A 24,690-nucleotide genomic window follows, 5' to 3' on the forward strand; every position below is an offset into this window, starting at 1 on the left:
TCCTGAGAAATACATATACACGAGTTAGTTTATGTCCATAAACACCAAATAACACAATACAGAAAATTTTGTCAGAAAACTGTCCGCTAAAAATTTTCTCCTTAAAACTCAACACTTTGGTAAAATATTCTACCCTGGACCCTCAGTCGGTCGACTGACACTGACAGTCGGTCGACTGTCTACACAATCGGTCGACTGACCTTCTCAGTCGGTCGACTCACTTGGTATTACCTCAATCGGCCGAATGTAAATCTCAGTCGGTCGGTTGTCTTCGTTAATCGGCCGGTTCAACCCTCAGTCGGTCGACTGTCGACCGACAGTCGGACGACTGTGTTCATCTTCTTCAGAAGCTGAACACAAGTTACGGGCTTCAAGTTAAAATCGCCAAAACTCGATCTAGAGCTCATTTTCGACACCAAAACTTACCACAACTCAATCACTACATGTTATAGACTATAAACCCACAAAGTTTGGACTATAACAACATCAAATTCATGGGTTTTGACACAAAATCAAGCTTTTTACAAAACTTACACAAAACTATGAATTTAACCACGAATTGAACACAAAAACACATGTTTCTTACCTTGTTAGAATCAGTAGACAACAAAGAACACGATTCCAAGAACAATTTGAGCTCAAGAACTAGTTTTAGCAATTAGGGTTTCAAAGGGGAAGAATTTAGGTACGGGGTAATATTTGGGAAGGGTCTGGAAAGTGCAAGAAATGCACTGCATAAGGCATCAAAAGTGGGTTAAAATCCCACACTGTGTGGCACACGGGTATTTATCAGTTATCTGATATCTTTCGTACATCATTTGGCAACCCAAAAGAAGTCCAAATTAAATAAACAAACCTGTTCTGTGACCCTTATCACAAACTGGTCCTAACCTCATCATTAAATAATACCAAACATTAAATAAAAATAAAAGCATATAATAACACTACACTAACTTAAGGGCACATTAGTAATCTTACATCTAGGCCCGAATGAGGATGTTACAAACTGCATTCAAGAAACATATGTCGATGTAATATATTTCTATTGTAAACCATTATGTAATGGTCGTGTGTAAACAGTATATTTTAGATTATCATTATTTGATAATCTACGTAATGTTTTTAAAACCTTTATTGATAAAATAAAGGTTATGGTTGTTTTAAAAATGAATGCAGTCTTTGAAAAACGTCTCATATAGAGGTCAAAACCTCGCAACAAAATCAATTAATATGGAACGTTTATAATCAATATGAACGAGACATTTCACCATGATCCCTGGAATAAACGAGGGCCGTCCCTTTCTAAACGAACAAGGACACTGGGCCAGATACACCACCGACGGGCGGGTTGTGCCGATTACACCTGGCAGATATCGGCTCATGACCACCGGTCAAACATATTCTCCTACACATGACTCAGACAGTTCATTAGATGAGATCAGCTAGGAGGAGGAGGAAGTAAAGGAGATTACTGAAAAAGAAGTTAACAAAGGAAAGGAACCAGTAGTCACCAACCCAGAATTACCGAATCCAAAAATTAATAAAGCAATTGTTGCTCCTAATATTGCTACCCCTAGTCACCCTTCTCTTACCAACTCTATTGAGGTATCAAGTACCTCAGAACCCCGACAAAAATATAAACCTACTGCTCGAATAAGCAATATTCCAGTACTTGATAACAAGAAGCCTCGCCGCTTTTAAAAACCATTTGCTACTACATCACTTCATGTATTGTATAATACTAATTAGTGTGCTTTACTTTATTCTACATATGTTTTATGTAAAATAAACTTATGTGAATAAGTGGTATTGTATCGTTGTACCATAATGCATTGAAGAATAAAGCGTGAAGTGATAATGCATTAGCTTTTCATATTAGAATATTATTTGAACTGTAGTAGTTAATTGTGGTACTAAGCTATTAAGTATGAACTTTAACGGGTAAGTAATACCCTGAAAATAATTATAAAACGCTAATAAGAAGAAAAAGCTTTTATAATAATTGGTTTATATTATTAATATGCTACGATTAACTATTAACTACTCATTATACCTATAATATTCTATATGATTACTTTATCCCTGTTGTGTTTATTGAAGAAACATGTCCCAAATGTCGGATGCTGAGTTTGAGGAACTAGTCGAGAAATGTGTGAATGAAAGAATTGCTGCAGCCGAGGCAGCAAAAGCAGCAACAGAAGCAGCAGCCGTGAACACAAACTCACGAAACGGATGCTCATACAAAACTTTTCAAGGATGCAAACCACAGACGTTTAGTGGAACCGAGAGACCAGTTGGTCTAACTCGATGGTCTGAAAAGATGGAGTCCGTTTTCAAAATAAGTAATTGTGCGGATGAAGACAAGTCAAACTATGTTTCGTGCACGTTGCAAGACGGTGCACTTACTTGGTGGAACAATTATTCTAAAGCAGAAGGAGTAGATAAGGCATATGATATCTCTTGGGAAGAACTGAAAAAGATGCTAATCGAGGAGTACTGTCCTCGAAACGAGATCAGAAAAATAGAATATGAGTTACGTAATCTGAAGGTTTTCGGTGCGAATCTCAAGAACTATGAAAAGCGTTTCATGGAACTAGCCTTGTTGTGTCCCGAATTAGTGCCAAACGAGAAACGAAAGATAGAGATGTATATTGACGGCTTATCGATCAATATCAAAGGAAAAGTTACATCGTCCAAACCGAATACGATGCAGGAAGACATGACAATGGTACACCAACTCATGGACCAGATCACAGAGAGTTCGATTAAGCCACCAATTACCGAAGTCAAGACAACTGAAGGAAAGAGGAAATGGGAAGACTATAAGGGCAAAATTACTCACCTGAAGAGGCGAGAAACTTTTAAAGGTAAACAAGATGGGGCAACTGCTAGTCCAAACTATAAGGGACCCCATCCGTTCTGTAAAAGATGTTACATACATCATGCAGGTTATTGCCAAGTGGTCTGTGATAAGTGCAATAAGAAAGGACATGTGGCGAAAGATTGTTATGCCACCGTTTCTGAAGTAAAGACAAAACTGACCGATGTCAATAAATGTTTTGGATGCAGGAAGTCTGGTCACTTTATAAATCAATGCCCTGATAAGGAGAAGAACAAAGAACCCGCACGTGGGAGGGCATTTAACATTAATATCAGCGAAGCACGTGAGGACCCTGATCTTGTTACGGGTACGTTTACCGTTAATAATCAACTAGCTTCTATTATGTTTGATACGGGTGCTGATAGAAGTTATATGTGTAAAGCCTTTAGTTCTAAACTGAAATGTGCATCATTGCCTCTAGACGATAAATATACTATTGAATTAGCTAATGGTAAACTGATAAAAGCCGATAAAATTTGCCATGGTTGCGAAATAAATCTCGCTGGTGAAACCTTCAAAATCGATTTGATACCCGTAGAATTAGGATGTTTTGACGTAATCGTTGGCATGGACTGGATGTTCAAAACAAGAGCGGAAGTTGTTTGCGCTGAGAAAGCAATCCGCATCCCTCAAAAGGATGAAACGTCATTAATGATTTATGGGGAGAAGAGCAACTCGAAGCTGAACCTTATCAGCTGTATGAAGGCCCATAAACTTATAAGAAAAGGTTGTTATGCTATTCTGGCACACGTGAAGAAGATCAATACCGAAGAAAGAAGCATTTATGAGGTGCTGGTTGTAAGAGAATATCCCGAAGTATTTCTAGAAGAATTACCAGAGCTACCTCCACACAGATGTGTAGAATTCCAGATTGATCTTGTACCAGGAGCTGCACCTGTAGCCCAATCCCCATATAGACTTACACCTTCAGAAATGCAAGAATTACAAAACCAGTTGCAAGATTTATCGGACCGTGGATTTGTCCGTCCCAGTTTTTCACCTTGGGGTGCTCCTATTTTTTTCGTCAAGAAGAAGGATGGATCTATGAGAATGTGCATAGATTACCGAGAATTAAACAAATTAACGATCAAGAATCGGTACTCATTACCGAGGATTGATGATTTGTTTGATCAATTGGAAGGATTAAATGTTTATTCTAAGATTGATCTACGCTCCGGATATCATCAGCTGAGAGTGAAGGAAGAAGATGTTCCTAAAACCGCGTTCAGAACCCGTTACGATCACTATGAGTTTTTAGTCATGCCTTTTGGATTGACTAATGCTCCAACAGTATTCATGGATCTAATGAATCGCATCTGTAGACCGTATTTAGACAAATTTGTCATTGTTTTTATCGATGACATATTGATTTACTCGAAGAACAAGGAAGAACATGAGCAACACTTAAGACTGGTACTGGAGGTACTCAAGAAAGAAGAACTGTACGCAAAATTTTCAAAGTGTGATTTCTGGTTACAAGCAGTACAGTTTTTGGGCCATGTTGTCAGTAAACATGGAATAAAAGTTGACCCCGCCAAGATCGAAGCCATTAGTAAATGGGAAACCCTGAAGACTCCAAAACAAATCCGCCAATTCTTTGGTCTTGCTGGTTACTACCGAAGATTCATTCAAGATTTCCCTAAAATCGCCAAACCCTTAACTGCATTGACTAAAAAGGGAAAGAAGTATGATTGGTTCACGGAACAAGAATACGCATTCCAGTTATTAAAGAAGAAGTTAACGTCTGCACCCATTTTGTCATTACCAGAAGGAAATGATGATTTCGTGATCTATTGTGACACTTCGTGCCAAGGTTTAGGATGTGTATTAATGCAACGCACAAAAGTTATCGTATACGCCTCACGACAGCTAAAATTTCACGAAAGGAACTACACGACGCACGATTTGGAACTTGGAGCAGTAGTTTTTGCACTCAAAATATGGGGACACTATCTATATGGAACCAAGTGTACAGTGTACACCGACCTTAAGAGTCTTCAGCATATTTTTGATCAAAAACAACTCAATATGAGGCAACATCGCTGGGTAGAGTTATTAAACGATTACGATTGTGAAATCCGTTACCACCCCGGAAAGGCTAATGTAGTAGTTGATGCCCTAAGTCAGAAAGAGAGAGTAAAACCTCTTAGGGTTCGAGCTTTGAACATTACAATTCGTACTGATCTCACAAAGCAAATTCAAGCAGCACTGTTAGAGGCTTTAAAAGCAATAAATGAAAAAAGGCGAAATGAGCAAAGGGTTGGAAAAACAGCTTGAAGTAAAAGCCGATAGAACCCTGTATTTTGCTGGCAGGATATGGGTGCCAAGACATGGTAACCTAAGGAAACTAGTACTGGATGAAGCACATAAAACGAGGTACTCAATTCACCCAGGGAACGGGAAAATGTACCACGATCTCACGAAGTTCTATTGGTGGCCTAATATGAAGACAGAAATTGCTACTTATGTAAGAAAATGTTTGACATGTGCGAAGGTCAAAGCCGAGCACCAAAAGCCGTCAGGGTTACTGCAACAATCGGAAATTCCTCAATGGAAATGGGAAAGAATAACCATGGATTTCATTACGAAACTGCCAAGGACTGCAAGTAGTCATGATACTATTTTGGGTGATAGTTGATCGCCTCACTAAATCAGATCACTTCTGCCAATAAAGGAGACAGACAGTATGGAGAAATTAGCACGCCTATATTTGAAGGAAGTAGTTTCCAGGCATGGTGTACCTATCTCCATCATATCTGATCGCGACACCCGATTCATATCACGTTTTTGGCAGTCATTACAAAAAGCATTGGGAACTCGATTAGATATGAACACTGCTTATCACCCACAGACAGATGGTCAAAGTGAAAGAACAATACAAACATTAGAAGACATGTTATGGGCATGCGTCATTGACTTTGGAACCAGTTGGGATCGACACTTACCCTTGGCAGAATTCTCATACAATAACAGCTATCATACGAGCATCAACACAGTGCCATTTGAAGCACTTTACGGTATAAAGTGCAGATCTCCTATTTGTTAGAGTAAAGTAGGAGAAAGACAACTTACTGGACCAGAAATTATTCATGAAACTACCGAAAAGATCATTCAAATACAACAACAATTGAAAACGGCCATGAGTCGCCAAAAGAGTTATGCTGATGTAAGAAGTAAACCGCTAGAATTTCAAGTGGGCGACAAAGTCATGTTGAAAGTGTCACCCTGGAAAGGCATTGTACGATTCGGTAAACGAGGAAAGCTAAGTCATAGGTACGTATGACCCTTTGAAATCGCCGTAAGAATTGGAACAGTTGCTTATCGATTAAAGCTACCGCAAGAACTTAGTAGTGTTCATGACACATTTCACGTGTCAAATTTGAAGAAATGTTTAGCTGAAAAGGACGTCGTAATTCCTCTTGACGAAATACGAATCAATGATAAACTCCATTTTATCAAAGAACCTGTTGAAATCATGGACCGTGAGGTCAAACAATTAAAACAAAGCAAAATACCGATAGTTAGAGTTCGTTGGAACGCAAGACGAGGACCCGAGTTTACTTGGGAACGTGAAGATCAAAAGAAGCAAAAGTATCCACATTTGTTCACTGATATCGCTCATAAAACAGGTACTACTCAAAATTTCGGGACAAAGTTTTCTTTAACGGGGAGGTAATGTGATAACCCGGAAAATTTCGACTTATTTAAACCAATTCTCTATACGATTTATTATTTTGACACGTTAAGCAAAGTCTGTTAGATTGAGTCTCAAAATTTTAGAACTGTTTCATATATTCAATTACCTTTGACTGCTCTTGATAATTCACGAACAATTATATGTGTGTGTGTGTGTATATATATATATATATATATATATATATATATATATATATATATATATATATATATATATATATATATATTTATATATATATATATATATTATAAGATGTACAAGTAAAACACTATTTGCTACAGTAAAAATCATTTTGCTACAGTAAACACTATTTGCTACAGTAATATTATGTCGACGAACTAGCAAACAAAAGGCCAAACTAGCCATGCGATCGCATGGCAGATACACCAAAAGCCCATGCGATCGCATGGGGACCAAAAACAATATTTACTACAGTAAATATTATGCTGACGAACTAGCAAACAAAGCAGAAATGAGCTGTCCAGCCGAGCCATGCGATCGCATGGCAAAAGCACTGAAAACTCATGTGATCGCATGGGCTACAGGAAATGAAAAAGTACTATAAATACGCCAGTTTGCTCGATACAAAAATGTACACCTCTCTCTGCTTCTTTCTCTCTATATTTATATTTATATTATAATTATAATTTTAAATTTAAGTTTAATAATAATAAGGTATATACGAGGGTGTTTTTAATTCGGGTTTCAAACCGTTTTAAACTAAAGAAATATTGGGTATTGTTCAGCGTATTGTTCTTGAATCCAAGACCAACCATACAGTCGTCTACCATCATTACGTCTATGCAATGTGCCTACAATATTGAATCTCAATATTGAACCGTGAGTTTATAGTCTCCCTTTTTAAATACTTTAAATATTTTTGGGCTGAGAATACATACAATTTATTTTAAACACAATGGACACAAGTACATACTAAATTCTACGCTGAGTTAAACTGAAAATCCCTTAGCTTTGGTAACTAGTAGCTGCCAGTACATAGGATATGGACTGGTGGGCGCGAATAATTGTATATGGATCCATAGGGCTTGACATCCCCATCCGAGCTAGAGCGCTAGCCTTTTAACGGACGTATGTTATTTGAGTTTATGACACGTTGGTTTGCGTGTATTAAAACGAATAGGGTAATTATTATTATAACGTTAAGTTTAGTTACCAGGGTGCTCTGTTACGTAGAATCTATTTATAAACTTTTGATGAAATCTTGTGGTCTATCTTTATATACTTATGACTCGAGCAATTAAAACTATAACTCACCAACATTCGTGTTGACATTTTTAGCATGTTTTATTCTCAGGTTCTTAGACTGCTTCCGCTGTGATGTGCTTGTTGCCTGCATGGAGTCTCTCATGCTTTGTATAAAGTTTATTACATTCGAAATAAAACTGTGTTGTGTAATAAATAATTTGACTGTGATGTCAAACTGTATGTAAAAACTTATGTATTTTGGGGATTTGCTTATACTTAAGCACTCGCCCACATGTTTATAACTTTCTATGTTTAGAAAGTCACTTATTTTAATTAATGCAATATTTTATCAAAACGTATCATATAGTGGTCAAAACCTCACCGTGGAATCAATGAATAACGTGCCGCGTCAATAGCGATTTTGACGGGTCGTTACAAGAACCCACCGAGGCGGCAAGGTAGGGTTGATGTGAGGTCGACTGTGGTAGCCTGGTCGGGTCATGATGTTACTGATTGTTCAGTATAGCATAGAAAGGACGCATGTGTTGCGTCTGGACGGTTATGCAGTGGAATCAGTAAAGCGGACTATCGGTAGACTGTAGCTTGATCAACTAAGTCGTGTGCTCGTACAAGCCGCCGATCTTCACATTGTCAGTTGTTTTTATATGCTAGTTCAGGATGTTAGCATAGTTGTAACCCCTTACATGTTCAGTTGCTTAAGCATGGTCTGTTAGATATCATCCATTCACTTAGCAGTTGTGCTAATTCCCTCACATTTTCACCCCTTGTAGGTTTAGGTACTGCTGGTTAGGATGGGTGTTGCGGACGCGTTGAAGACATGTTTGACAATGCGTTGACTCTGATGTTTTCTAATTTAATTATGTTTTCACATAACACCATTGTTGTATTAAGTTGGTTTGTAAACAATGTTATGTAAACATGAACTAAGGTTACTTTGGTAATTATATATTTACTTCCGCCGTGTTTAAAAAAAAATATCAGGGTGTTACAGAAGATCTAAAAGCAGCAAGGGATGAGATCACAAGGTTGCAGACATTGGAAAGGCAGGGTAGAGAAGGTTTGGCAGAGATGGGTGCGAAGTTAGAGGCTGAAAGGGGGAGGAATGAGGTTCTAAGGTCTAATTACAAACGGGTAGTTTCAGAAGTGATTCCTTATGTCTGTAAGCAGTTGGTGGATAGCAAGGAGCTAAGTGATTATCTTGCTGGCATAATTTTCGCATCGAGGCAGCATGAGTGATGTCTGCTCCTCAAGGAGCTTGCAGAAAAAGGCAGTATCCTGCTTTCTAATTTTGAAGAATATATTGATCAAGCTGGTGCCTTGGTGGATGTTGCCTGCGACAAGTTGCTCAATGCTCAATTCAACTATGTTGCTGTCGTTGCTGCTCATCATGATGCGAAGCAAGTAGATCTGCTCAAGCTTGCTGCTGATGGTACCCAACCTCAACCCTAATTCTTCAACCATTTGGTAATCATGGTTTTCTTTTGCTAGCTATTCGTGATGGTGGCCATAGTGCCATTAGTTTGAACAATCTTAGTCCTTTTATTACCTGTTATGTTTCCTGAACAATTCTCATGATTTGGAGGCCTGCGTGCCTTTTTTGATTGTGTAATGGCTTATAGGCCTTGTTGGATATTTGCTATTTGGCCCTTGTGCCCTCTGAACAATGCTTGTAGTTTAGTGTTCTAGTTCTTGAAAATTTCAGTATGTTGTATGTCATGTTTGACCATGTCAAATATTTGCAGAAATTTTCTTATGCAGGTTATATTACTGGTATAGTTTAGATAATTAAGTCGCCATTTATTGTTTTGGCGAGTCCCTCTTTGACTCATTCTTTTGAATGAGTGCCCGGAGGCATTTTGGGGTATATCTGTTAGTTTCCTTTTTTTGCTAAAGGAAACTTGTCATTTTCTAGTGCTCCACTGTAATGACTCAACCCGTTATCCAACCGAATACGCAGCAATTTTTTTTTATATAAGTGACAGAAGGGTGCGCGGCGCGCTCCACTGCCTGTGCGCGACGCGCACAAGGCTTGGTCAGCTTCTGTCCAAAATTTCAAATTTTCAATTAATGATCTCCCACTTCCCGACACTTTTAGACGAAACGCTTTTCACAACATATAATATTAGATAAAACTAACACGTTCCAATAATAAAACGAGTTTTACAACACCGGGCCCACATCGGCCATTTTACGTCCTTCGTACAAAATACAAGTTTCAATCCCAATTTACATTTAGACGAGTTAGGACTCTATAACCCAACCCGATACCAAGAGCATAATCCCGGGGGCTACCAAATCTCCAATCCGCGTCCGTATATCTAAAAGCTACCCCATCGAGCCCAAGCACTCCTACGCAACTAGTCTAACAACTAGCTAGCCTCATAACACAATACCTGAAAAAGGTAAACAATGAGAGAATAAGCTAAAAGCTTAGTGAATGCAATAGTTATACATATACATATATAACCTACTTACTTACAACCACTTACACAACTACCTCATACACGCTAGCAATTTAAATTAGCATACCATTTCAACGCACAACGCTAAATTCACGATATCACGAGCTAGCACAAACGATAGCATATAACACGAACAATATAATATGCTATACTACAACACAAAACCATGGTTAACCAATAATACAAGGGAATGGTACTCAAATTTCCCATCGGTGTTCATAACAACCATTAGAGTACTTAACACATCGTACACTAACCCCACGAGTGGCATCTTAACACGTCGATGCTTCACCCAGGGTGGCGTCTTAACACATCGACACTTCACCCGTGATTGTTCTTGGAGTGGCATCTTAACACATTGATACTTCACTCCGAGTGGTGTCTTAACACGTCGACACTTCACACTTCATATTTCTTGGGGTGGCATCTTAACACGTCGATACTTCACCCCGGATGGCGTCTTAACACGTCGATATTTCATCCGTTACTTTCTTGGAGTGGCATCTTAGCACATCGATACTTCACTCCGGGTGGCGTCTTAACACATCGACACTTCACCCCGGGTGGCGTCTTAACACATCGACACTTCACCCGTCATATTATTTTGAGTGGTGTCTTAGCACATCGACACTTCACTCATTACGTCAAACGTGGTGTCTTAGCACATCGACACTTCACATCTCACGCTGCACAAATAAATACATTATATACATACATGCATAATTATTCTACTCACCTCGAAATGCCCGCACAAGTCATGTATGTAAATCGCCTCCAAATGCAATCGAGCAAACCTTTACCTATAATACGCATATAGGTATACAAACAATCAACATACATTCTCTACGAGAGAATTTGACTCCAACACCCTTAACCAAGGTTTATACCGACCTCCACAAACCGCCCATTTAGACACCTAAAGGGGACTTCACCAATTACCACTACGGGTGGTAATCTCGACCCATCAAACAAGTACAATTTAACCTAAATTATACTTGGCACCATTTAAACCAACCTAGGTCTTAATACGAAATTACTACTTAGGTAGTAATCATTTCAAACGCCATTCAACACTTAACAAAAGTGATTATCATCCAATTAATCCAAAATTAGTGTCATTACTAAATTTGACCCAATTCAATTCACCCATTTGACATAAGTCCCGAAAACATCCTTAATCACTAACGGCAAGTGATTAACTTTCTAAAACACCATTTAACGCATGAACCAAGCATTTACATACTTGATTCTTCAAATCTTGACTCAAAACTTAGTTTGACACCAAATCAAGGTTAACACCCATTTTGTCATACAAACATGTTCTTATGAACATCTAAACACTAACACACTTACAAGCTAGTGATTTAACACCCAAACCATGAACAATTTGTCCTTAAACCCTAAAACCACAATAATCGGGTTTACTTACACAATACATATAGCAAAACCCCCAAAATCATGAGAAATGGGGTTTAAAACCCTAACAAGCTCAAACCCTAACAAGAACAAGAAGCTTAACAATTAAATCCGGAGTTAGAGCTTACCAACACTACCAAAACTTAGCCAAGAATGAGATGAACAACTTTAACACTCTAGCTTTTGATCGATTCAAGCTTCTTCTTCTCCAAAACCCCAAATCTCTCTCTAGAACTCTCTCTCTCTCTCTCTCTCTCTAAGATTGATGAGAGTGTTTGTGGATGTGAAAGTGATCCAAAATTGGATCTAAAATTGATAATATGGTCACAGATCTGTTCTTAAGTGAAAAGAGCAAAAAGCCCTTCATTTATCACAAAATAGAAAAAGGCAGAAAACTGTCCCAGGTGAGGTGCGCGGCGCGCACCCTTGACCTTGCTCGGCGCGCACAGAGGTCAGAACAGCCTGCCAGTTTTTAAACTTATTCCACGCTTCACACACTTAATGTACACCACAAATACACGACGTACAATAAATATTTGGGTCTTACAACTCTCCCCCACTTAAATTTGATCACATCCTCGTAATCCGCACCATATACTAGAAGTTAAGCACTTCCCCCTTGAACATTCTCGCCTCCAAATGCGGAGTCACACATGTAGTAATCACACATCCAACTTCTTGTTTCGTACACTAACGCATCTTATATTACAATGAGAAAGGGTAATCACCCCTTGAGACAAAACAACCGCAACCGTTTTCTCCTACACCAAGTATCCAACTCGTACAATATATTTCACAATCAAACCAAAAGTAGAACAATTCACCGACAATCATCGTCGTCACTCCTCACGATCCTAAGAAACACAATCAAGCCCGACATCCATAACATCCTCCGTAAATTCTAAGATCTCACCACACGCTAATAATCACTAGCATGCACTACCGCAACAAGCGATATCTCATACACTCAAAATCCGAAATTTCCGCTTAGGAAAATACGAAAAACACCACATATCTCTTCAAGTCCTCTCGACTAAAAATTCGCAACAAGCTATATCAATAATCGCATCACCCAACGCAATCTACTAAATCCACTACGTCATGAACCATGTCTTGCATTAATCTAAATCGAGAAGGATTTATGCTTCCTTAAAACTCCGTATTCCATCGGTTCATAAACATACCACTCAACCGATCATTCCTGAATATTCTCTAGACCAAGAACCAACTTCCTCCGGCTCCATACCCGGGTCATTCTTCAACGAAGAAATTTTGGTAACCCCAAAATAAACACTTTAGAAGTACCACTTTTCCACCGATCGATCCGGACAAGACTATCCGTCACTGGATTAATCCAGGACGACAATAATACACCACGAGTTAGGCGAAAAATCATCACAAAATTTCCGCAATTCGTCACACGACCCACAAAATATCCACCAACACCGGGTGAATCTTCCTACCTAGACCGTCCGTTAAGGATGGCCTTGACACTTGAATGCAACTAACGGGTTGCATCACTAGGGAACACGCTCTCGCAAAACAAACAACCACTGCGTGCCTCGACGTGAGACAACCGAAACCGACACTTCCTGTCTCACAGTCGTCCATAAAGTGGAATAATCTACTGAAAGTTTCCACGATCACGTTTCCCGACAGGGAAAATGCATCGAACACCACAGTATCTAACTTGTGCTTACTCAATAGTACTATTCGAGTTTCATAGCAACCCAGATTTTACATTATGAGAGCACCTGCAACAACAACCACATTCTCTCACCTCTGTGATCTCCAACTTCGCACTTGGTCTCATACTGCACTTTGGTGCTACACGACCACCTTACATAAGAAGTCTTACACTTTACTTGATCTAACACCACCGGGGCTTCCTCGAACAGCAGTAAAAACTCCCCCACTTAGGATTCAGCTCCACATTCTCACCGCCAAGATGATAACATCCCGAGGAATTGTCATTCCACGACACACAAGACCATCCTACGGGTGGTAATCTCGACCCATCAAACAAGTACAATTTAACCTAAATTTTACTTGGCACCATTTAAACCAACCTAGGTCTTAGCACGAAATTACTAGTTAGGTAGTAATCATTTCAAACGCCATTTAACACTTAACAAAAGTGCTTATCATCCAATTAATCCAAAGTTAGTGTCATTACCAAATTTGACCCAATTCAATTCACCCATTTGACATAAGTCCCGAAAACATCCTTAATCACTAACGGCTAGTGATTAACTTTCCAAAACACCATTTAACACATGAACCAAGCATTTACATACTTGATTCTTCAAATCTTGAATCGAAACTTAGTTTGACACCAAATCAAGGTTAACACCCATTTTGTCATACAAACATGTTCTTATGAACATCTAAACACTAACAAACTTAAAAGCTAGTGATTTAACACCCAAACCATGAACAATTCATCTTCAAACCCTAAACCCACAATAATCGGGTTTACTTACATAATACTTATAGCAAAACCCCCAAATTCATGAGAAATGGGGTTTAGAACCCTAACAAGCTCAAACCCTAACAAGAATAAGAAGCTTAACAATTAAATCCTGAGTTAGAGCTTACCAACACTACCAAAACGTAGCCAAGAACGAGATGAACAACTTTAACACTCGAGCTTTTGATCGATTCAAGCTTCTTCTTCTCCAAAACCTAAAATCTCTCTCTAGAACTCTCTCTCTCTCTCTCTCTCTAAGATTGATGAGAGTGTTTGTGGATGTGAAATTGATCCAAATTTAGATATAAAACTGCTAATATGGCTACAAATATGTTCTTAAGTGAAAAGACCAAAAAGCCATTCATTTATCTCAAAATAGAAAAAGGCAGAAAACTGTCCCAGGTGAGGTGCGCGGCGCGCACCCTTGACCTTGCGCGGCGCACACAGAGGTCAGAACAGCCTGCCAGTTTTTAAACTTATTTCACGTTTCACACACTTAATGTACACCACAAATACACGACGTACAATAAATATTTGGGTCTTACATCCACTTAATGGTATGCTCTGTTTAATATCAACCCCTTGTGGGGGTGATTTTTGCTTTACTTTTATCCTTTCCTGAATACAGGAGGTGAAGACTTAAAGTATTTTTTGGCGGTGTATCAGTTTTAAAGGAAACTTTGTGCGATGTTCTTATTTGTTTTCTTTGTCTTAGAAAACGTTTATTCGGATTGTACCCTCGTACTTGGGGCACTGTGTTTTTAGCATGCTTGCTTTCCATTACTTGGGAAGCGTGATTGTATTCTTTTATAGGATACTTTATATCATAAGTTTTCTCCCACTGAGGGAAACCTTTATAATGTTTGGTTTTGTCTTGGTAAATATTATTTGGCATCCCAGTGGATATTTACTTACAAACTTAGGGGGAAATTGTTGTGTGCATATGTTGCTTTATTTATCTATGACATAGGTCATGTGCGTTTTATCCACGCTTTCTTGTTGCTATCGTGGGTATGTGATTATTTTACTCGAACCCATCGGGACAACATACGAGTAGGATAACCAAAATATAGTAGTGGATTTCATTAAGTCCAATGTAGGAAGTGTATAGACTTCAACTACTCTTTTACATTTTATCCCCTACAATACTAAAGGATAAAACAACAAGCTTAAAAGTAAAACCTTCGTAGGTTGGCTCCATTCCATGTGCGAGGTATTGCTTTTCTGAAGGTATCTTCCAATTTGTATGAACCATTGTCGAAGGCTTCAGAGATCACGTATGGACCTTCCTAGTTGGCCCCCAATTTTCCCTCATACTCTACTTTAATGGTGGAATTGAGTCGGAGGACATAATCCCCCACTTTGAAGGTTGTGCGTTTTACCCCTTTGTTGTAGTATTTCTCGATGGTCTTTTTGTAAAAGGCCTCTCGAATGAGGGCTGCTTCTCTTCTTTCTTCGACCAGGTCAAGGTTTAACGTAAGTTTTGTTCGTTGTCTTCTGTGTTTGCTGTTCGGTTGCTTAATACTTGAATTTCTGCGGGAAGGACAGCTTCTGTTCCGTAGACCAAGCTAAAGGGTGTTTCTCTGTTGCTTCTTTTTGGGGTTGTTCTATATGCCCATAGTACCAATGGTAATTCTTCAACCCACCCCTGATGACATTTGCCTAGCCTTTTCTCGATTTCCTTGATGAGATCTTTGTTGGTAACTTCCACATGTCCATTCCCTTGAGGGTCGTATATAGAAGTGAAGGTTTGCTTGATCTGCAGCCTTTCGCAAAATTTGGGAAATATTCCTTCAGCAAATTGCTTACCGTTGTCTGAGACAATCTCTTGGGGAATCCCGAATCTGCACACTATGTGTTCCCATACAAATTTTTCGATGTGCTTCCCTGTTGTTTTCCTTAGTGGCTTGGCTTCGGCCCATTTGGTGAAGTAGTCAACTGCTACTACTAAGAACAATATTCCTCCTGGGGCTTCCGTTAATGGTCCCACTATATCAATCCCCCATTTGGCAAAAGGCCATGCTGAGAGTACAGATATAAGTTCTTACTTTGGCTGCTTTTGAACTTTTGCATGGATTTTGAAGCAACCCGTCCTAATCCATCCGGACGAAGTCCATATCGATTATAAACGATTCACAATAGTTGATTACATCGCGAGGTACTTGACCTCTATATGATACATTTTACAAACATTGCATTCGTTTTTGAAAAGACAATCTTTCATTACATCGAAAGTTGACGGCATGCATACCATTTTATAATATATCTAACTATAATTGACTTAATAATAATCTTGATGAACTCAACGATTCGAATGCAACATCTTTTGAAATATTTCATGAATGACTCCAAGTAATATCTTTAAAATGAGCAATTGCACAGCGGAAGACTTCTTTTATACCTGAGAATAAACATGCTTTAAAGTGTCAACCAAAAGGTTGGTGAGTTCATTAGTTTATCATAAATATTCATTTCCATCATTTTAATAGACCACAAGATTTTCATTTCCAGTTCTCATAAATATACGTCCCATGCATAGAGACAAAACTCATTCATATGGATTGAACACCTAGTAACCGACATTAACAAGATGCATATAAGAATATCCCTTATCATTCCGGGAAATCCTTCGGACATGATAAAACAACATCGAAGTACTAAAGCATCTGGTACTTTGGATGGGGTTCGTTAGGCACAATAGATCTATCTTTAGGATTCGCGTCAATTGGTGGCAATTATCATAAACACCAATTCTTAGGCTACCAAGCTATAAAGGGGCATATTCGATTTCGATAATCCAACCATAGATGTAGTTTCGATTACTTGTGTCTATTTCGTAAAACATTTATAAAAGCAGCGCATGTATTCTCAGTCCCAAAAATATATATTGCAAAAGCATTTAAAAAGGCAGCAAATGAAACTCACACTACTGTATTTTGTAGTAAAAATACATATGACGATACTGAACAATGCAGGGTTGGCCTCGAATTCACGAACCTATATTAATTATATATATTAAAACATATAATAACAATTAACAATATATATATTAATATTATTAATATACTTTTATATTAATAATTTACATATTATTTGTAACCTAATTATAATTATAACTAAATAGTATCTAATATTAATATAGATGTAAAAATATATTTATATATAATGTCATCTGTTTACTAAGATAGTGATAATAATAATTATCATAACTATAATAATTTTTATTAATAATGATAATAATAAATAATAATGATACTAATAGTAATAAAATGATAATTTCACTAAAAATGTTATTTTTTACTAATATTGATATTAATAATTTTTAATAAAAATAATATTTTTACTAAAATGATATTTTTTCATAATAATGATAAAATGATAGTTTTAGAAATAATGATGTTTATAATAATATTGATAATAACAATGATAATATTAGTTTTAATCGTAATGATACTATTAATAATAATACTAATAGTTATGATAATAGTAATAATAAAAATTATATTTATGTTACTAATAATCATAATATTAGTGTTAATAATAACAATACTTAACATAATAATAATAATAATAATAATAATAATAATAATAATAATAATAATAATAATAATAATAATAATAGTAATAATATTAATAATAATAATAATAATAATAATAATAATAATAATAATAATAATAAAAATATGAAATCAATATACCATTCAGTTCCTGAATCCATTTCTAGTATGCTACAACTCAACCAAGATTTGGCCCAACATTAGTCAGTCCAAAAACAAAACCCAGTTATCAAACCCAATCCATTGCTCCTTTAAATCCGATGGTTTGCCAGATAAAATAAATTTCGAGTTCTATACCGGTCAATCCATTCATCTGCCCAATCGATACCCTAATTTTTCTAAGATCAATTTTCCATAAAATCGAGTCACAAGATCAATTAACTTGTTTCCTGGATTCATGCTTAAGGAGTGTTGTGAAGGAAAAATCCTGGTTAAAACAACAACAGATTCTAATTTTTGTTAACAACGGCGTCGGTGATGAAAACTTGAAAAATCAGAGATTGAAGTCCAAGGCGTAACAGGTATAATTTCTTCATGAATAGAGTTTAAAATCTTCCATAGAACACTCGTTACTCATTAATTGTAACAAAAGTAACTTATTGATTTATATATGTAGTGGAAATTGATCGATTTGTGTAGGTAGTGGTAATTGATTAATTATACTATTGTTAATGGATGACCTTCCCGTTCGATTAGACATACGATAGCATAGACAGAAATTGGAACAACTTGCAGGTAGGGTTTACAATGAATAGGAGACAGAAAATAAGCTGGTAAGCTGCTTGTGGTGGTTGGGCAGGAAATAAAACTTTGTTGCTGCAAAAAGGATCGAATAAAGAAAGATGATAAAGAAGGTGGTGATAGTTTGGTTCGATGTTCACTTAAACAGAATTTTAGTAGCAGTAGGAATAAGGGTAACTTAGCTGTAGCAGTGATCAATTCTGGGTATTATAGAATAGAAACTGAAGCTATTGTAAGGTGTGTGCTTGAAATGGTTTAAGAAACGAAATAGAAACTAGGATGATCGGCTTAACTCGTTAAAGCAGGAACCAGGCAAAGGTAATCCTTATATTTCTTTGTAAATGTGTATCGTCAACATTTTCATCTATGTTATTATAACATTAACCACAATTGCAGGTATGATTAAAGTGGCATGTGCTGTGTTGTATGTTTATAAATAGAGGTGGTGTGTTGTTCTTGATGATGATGTGATTAATTGAACAAGTAAACTGTACCCTCAGCTGCAAAATGCCTTCAACTTGTAGTGTGGTATTCGACTGTTTTGAATATTGAAACAGAAATAGAAGGTGGTGATTAAATGAGTCTGTGATAGTGATTTTTGAAGTGGATCCAATTGGTTTTGCAGGTTCTCATTGACGTAAAATAGAAGCGAATAGTGTGTATCAATTCTTTGGTTATTGTGATGTTCGAATGGTGGTGATCTTGGTGTCTCTTGGTGATCGTCAATGGTGGTCTGAGTGTTCTTGGTTTGTTAACAAATCAGAAACAGTAGGTATGAGTAGTAGTGATTTGTATTACGATGATAGAGGGGGATAAGGAGATATATAGAAATAGATAGGTTTGATGGTTGTAGGGAAGAAGAAAAAAAAATGACAGTGAAGTGTAATAGAAAGTGGAAAGAATAAAATGGTGATTGAAAGAAACAAAACTGGGATTAGGAGAAGAAATTTGGTAGTTAAGTTAGTGGGTTGATTCATGTAATTGTGTGAGTAATGATGTAAGAAAAGTTGATTTTAATTGTTTGTATTTGAAAAGTGACTTCGACCTATAACAACTGCTTAGACAGAAACAAAATTTAATAGTGTGATTGCGATATTAAACAACTTCAAATGATTCATTGAATCATAAATTATATAATTAATATTAATATAAATTCATTATTAATTTATAATAATTCTTTTAATATTATTAATATTAATAAGAGTAATAATTATAATACAAATAACAATAATAATACAAATAACATGTATAATGATATTTGTCAATAATAATGTTAATAATAACAATAATATTGTTGATAAAGATAACAATAATAATGATAATATGAATGATAGTTATAATGATAAAAAAAAAATACTAAGTTTAATAATAATAACTAATGATAATAATTATATTTATATAACAATTTATATATATGAAATTTCATATCTATACATTATATTAAAATATTAATAGTCATAATACTGATAATAATATTAATATTAATATCTATCTTAATAATGATAATGAAAGTAATAATAATATGATTATATTTTAACTTGTAATTACATATATGAATATTACAACTTATTAATTATATAATATTTAATAATTATATAATATATATAATAGCATATACTAAATATTTAATATTTAAATATTTTAATATATATGTTCATTTTAATAGTAATTTAATTAATTTGTATATTATTTTATATTCCTAATCCTAATGATTAAGTTTGTATTTTATTATTTCACATCATTATATATACTTATATTCATATTTATATATATACATACATAGATACATATTTAAATATATATGTATCTATTTACAATTAGTTGTTCGTGAATTGCCGAGCACGGTCAAATGATAATTGATTACATGAATATAATTTCAAAACTTTTGAGACTCAATATTACAGACTTTCCTTATCGTGTCAGAAACATATAAAGATTAAGTTTAAATTTGATCAGAAATTTTCGGGTCGTCATAGTACCTACCCGTTAAAGAAATTTCGTCCCGAAATTTGAGTGTGGTTGTCATGGTTAACGATAAATATGTTTTCATTACGAATATGAATTGATAAAATAGAGTTTTATCATTATTGAGTAATATGGATAAAGCAATTTGATTAATCAAAGAGCACAAATGAAGCTATTTCTAAATAGTGAAATGAGAAGGACAAGTTCCATCATAACTTTTGATTAGTCATGATTGAATTTCGGAATTCAAGGGATTTAAAAAAAATCTTCGAAATCTAAAAGATTTGATTCTTCGGCGAATAAGGAAATTAAGATCTCTATAATTAAATATGATGATCTGTCTCGATTACTCTGTCTGATATTGCCAGTATAAATTAAACTTTTTCCGTTCCATTATTTTCACCATTCCTATACTTTCTTTCTTAGTTCATACATCCAAAAGATTGTGAAAATGCTTAATCCAGTTCTGATCCTTGTCCTTATCCTTACTATCGCAACAATCATTCTCCTTTTCCAATTTCCACCGGAAGAATCTGTTTTCTTCTACTTCGCCCTTGGGGTTATAGTGTTTTTAATTCTCCCGTGTCTTTATGTTGCGATAAGCATTGACATACACGGTTTGTAATTTATGTGTTGTTATCCGGCTTTATATTTTCTCTTATATTTTGGAGCTCTTTGCCTTTTTATTCTCCTCTCAACCTCTAGTAAAGCGAGTAATGGTCCAGAATTCGTAAGTATGGATTTTCGAATGAACTTAAGGTTTTAAACAAGAATAAACGCAATAGCACGATTTGATTTATCAATTTACCAGAATCAATAAGGATAGAACTATCAAGAATATACTTTCTTGATATGTTCAGAAGTTAAGCAGAATGAAAGAGTTATGTAACATGGTACATGATGACGTTATGATATGTGAATCATCACATTCCATTAGAAACTCAGCATGACCTACTGTAATATAATCACGTTGATCAAGTGTCATTATATTATACTAACTCATGCATAAGTTCCCAACATTACTTCAATAACATTCATATTTTAAGCTCGAAGTTTACAGAATATAGAAACTAACAGTTTCTATATGATGTAACACTGATAGCACGAAGAGATATATAATTTCGGACGAGAATATTTATGAAAATATCCTCAGAAATATCGAAGATATTTATGATGATATTTTAGAATTTCCAAGTTCGAAGGTTGATGAAGAAAAATATTCCGCAAGATTTTAACATGACTTCGGAGCAAGATATTCACTAAAGATTTCAACGGATCCAGAATTACCTGGATTCTTTGAATATAGGGTATGGTCCTTGTATTTGTCCTTGGTCTCCTTCGTGGTTAGCTCAATCTGTTTTCCAGTTCCAACTTTTCTGAGCTTTACCAACATACTATTCTTTATCATCAAACTTCCGATAATTAAGGTCGTTTACAGTCTTTGTTGCTTCATTCAACTTTTCAAAATTCAGAGCATTAATTCGCAGACTGGGTGCTTTTCAGAATTTCAGAATGAAAGATCATAATTCTAAGAGATAAAGGTTATATGTATACATATAACTGTTGATGTAGAAACGTTGCAAGATTCGAAATACTGATTGCTGATTCTCGGTCATTGGTATGGCAATTATCGTTACAAAACGCGGATGAGTATATGATAGGGTATTAATGAATAAATATAGTGATTTATCGAAGTGACTTTTGCCAAAGAGTAGTGAAGTTGTTGGTACGTTTACTGTTAATGTGGTGGGATATAAACAGTTACCCGGTAACGAAGGCGAAAAGACAAAGTATATATCAAGGTTATAATAAGGTTGTTTCGAACGAAAAGTCGAATTTGACTTGCTGGAGCTGTGACAAAACTGACTATTGTGAAAAAGAGTTGCAAAGTTATTTTCGATAATAACAACGCCAAAGGAGCTAGCACAGATACGTGTTAAACGTTTACTCAAGTTTCGAATGTTTTCAGGTGCATAACTATATGCATAAATCTTTTCTTCCGTAGATGAAGTGCGGTTGGTTCATTCTCTCGACTGAGGTGTTTTCAAGAATCATGAAAGGTTTGAATGCAGATTGTAATCGTCAGGATACAAATGAGGTTTAAGATGAAATCAAGTGGCAAACTTGAAGAATTATTTAGTTTCATATGTTATAATCAGTATTTTAATTCATTTTAATTGTCTAATATTATTCTTCCACAGTCGATAGTCCACAGTTAACAGTCCAATAATTCATATATAGTTTAATATATAATATTCGAATTGATTAATAGGTATCGTGACCCGTGTACATGTCTCAGACTCAATCACAACTCAAAGTATATATATTATTATAGAATCAACCTCAACCCTGTATAGCGAACTCAATCATTACAGCATATAGAGTGTCTATGGTTATTCCAAATAATATATATATGCGTCGATATGATATGTCAAAACCTTGTATACGTGTCCCGATATTTAAAGTGCGTAAAAATAAATAACAGAAATTAAATGACGATAAATAAAGTGCGTAAAGTAAATAACAGAAATTAAATGACAATAAATAAAATTGCAAGAATTAAATTGCGACACAATAAATTGCGATAATTAAATTGCGATAAATAAAATGTAATACGGAATTAACAGTTAGCTAGGAACAGTTAACTAGGATTTTGTTAGCGTAGATTCTTAACAAAATTTCTCGTAGTTAATTTGTTTGTTTCTAACAAATTTTATTTTGTCCAATGTTTTCTTCATTATGCCACTTGTTGGATTTTGATAGGTAAAAATCCGAATATGAAATTGAGTGAAAATGGTTATTCTACGATGAATGGATACGTATATCTGTGGATGTAAGTAGGATAGTAAATGACCGTTGAATCAGATTCGAAGAATGTACAGTGTAACTTATTAATGTGAAATCTTAAATATTCCTCGGGTATTACCTACCCGTTAAAATATTTTCATCATTAACAGTTTGTACAAAAGGATTTTTAATTACAATCTTTATGAAAACATATATACATATATATTTTCTTCAGATGTAATCATGGATTTAATGAGTCAATATGATATTAGACTCATTTGATTTACCGTTAGAATAAGGATATATAATCTCTAAAACATTAAAGATTATATAATCGCCATGTCGAACGAAGATAAATGATGTAGAATGATTCGTGGAACGATAATCATACTCGAGGTACAGAATGAGATGTTGAGACATGGATTGTTGATGGTACTGGTGCTATTACTGATGGTACTGTTGGTGCCGGTGATGTTGTTGAAGCTGGTACATTTTGCACCATATTTTCCAAGGCTACAACTCGGGTGCGAAGCTCGTTGACTTATTACTCCGGGATGATTGTCGGTAGGAACGAGCGAATGAATAAGGTTTAGAATTTTAGATAGAATATAATCTTGGCGAGATATTCGGAAAATGAGTGTGGAAAATGGTGTTTCGGATAGGTTCCCCGGTAAGTGCTTCAGGTTCTTCGTCAAGAGATGAATTCGGTTGGTGGAAGGGGTCGCCTTCTTCGCGTCTCCATTGATTAAGTCGACTACAAACCCATCAGATGAATTGGGGATGGATGATTGGTTGATTCATTCTGGTGACACCGCTTTGGAGCTTAGGTGAATATTCATGTCGGAATAGCTGTCGGAATACCTATCGGAATAGCTATCGAAATCTGAGGGACTCGAACTGGTTGAGGGATTCATCTCGTACGATCAGATGAAGGATTTTCTATAAGAAATAGATTATAGGATGTGAATAGTATCCTGCAATACATAATTTACATATGCATATATAATACTAAAATCTCATAAGTTACGGAGGAATCTACGGAAGTTGTCAGGCAAAGGTAATAATAATAAATACACTAAGATATGAATTTTTGTCTATACACTACTCACGCAATTAATGTAGCAAGACGTGTCTAGACTAATAAGGATAAGCAGGTAATTTCCTAAGGATGATAAGTAGATGATTTCCGACTAGAAATGATAAGCAAAACTTTTGACATGCAGACATGGTCGAAGTCCAGACTCACTAATGTATCCTAACGACTATCAGTTAGACACACTAATGCAAGACCTGGTTCGCTAAGACCACTGCTCTGATGCCAACTGAAGATACAGTGGGGACAACCACCGTCCCACCCAGTGCCTTCCCAGCTAACCGCCTGGTGACCACTGAGTGTACCTCAGATACTGATTTTAGGACCTGACTCTCGGCTACTGCCAACCCTCGTAAGGGATCGCAAGGAGTAAGAGTCAATGCTTCGCCACAGG

This window comes from Rutidosis leptorrhynchoides, chromosome 5 (genome assembly GCF_046630445.1).
Source record: "Rutidosis leptorrhynchoides isolate AG116_Rl617_1_P2 chromosome 5, CSIRO_AGI_Rlap_v1, whole genome shotgun sequence".
In the NCBI taxonomy this organism is placed as follows: domain Eukaryota; kingdom Viridiplantae; phylum Streptophyta; class Magnoliopsida; order Asterales; family Asteraceae; genus Rutidosis; species Rutidosis leptorrhynchoides.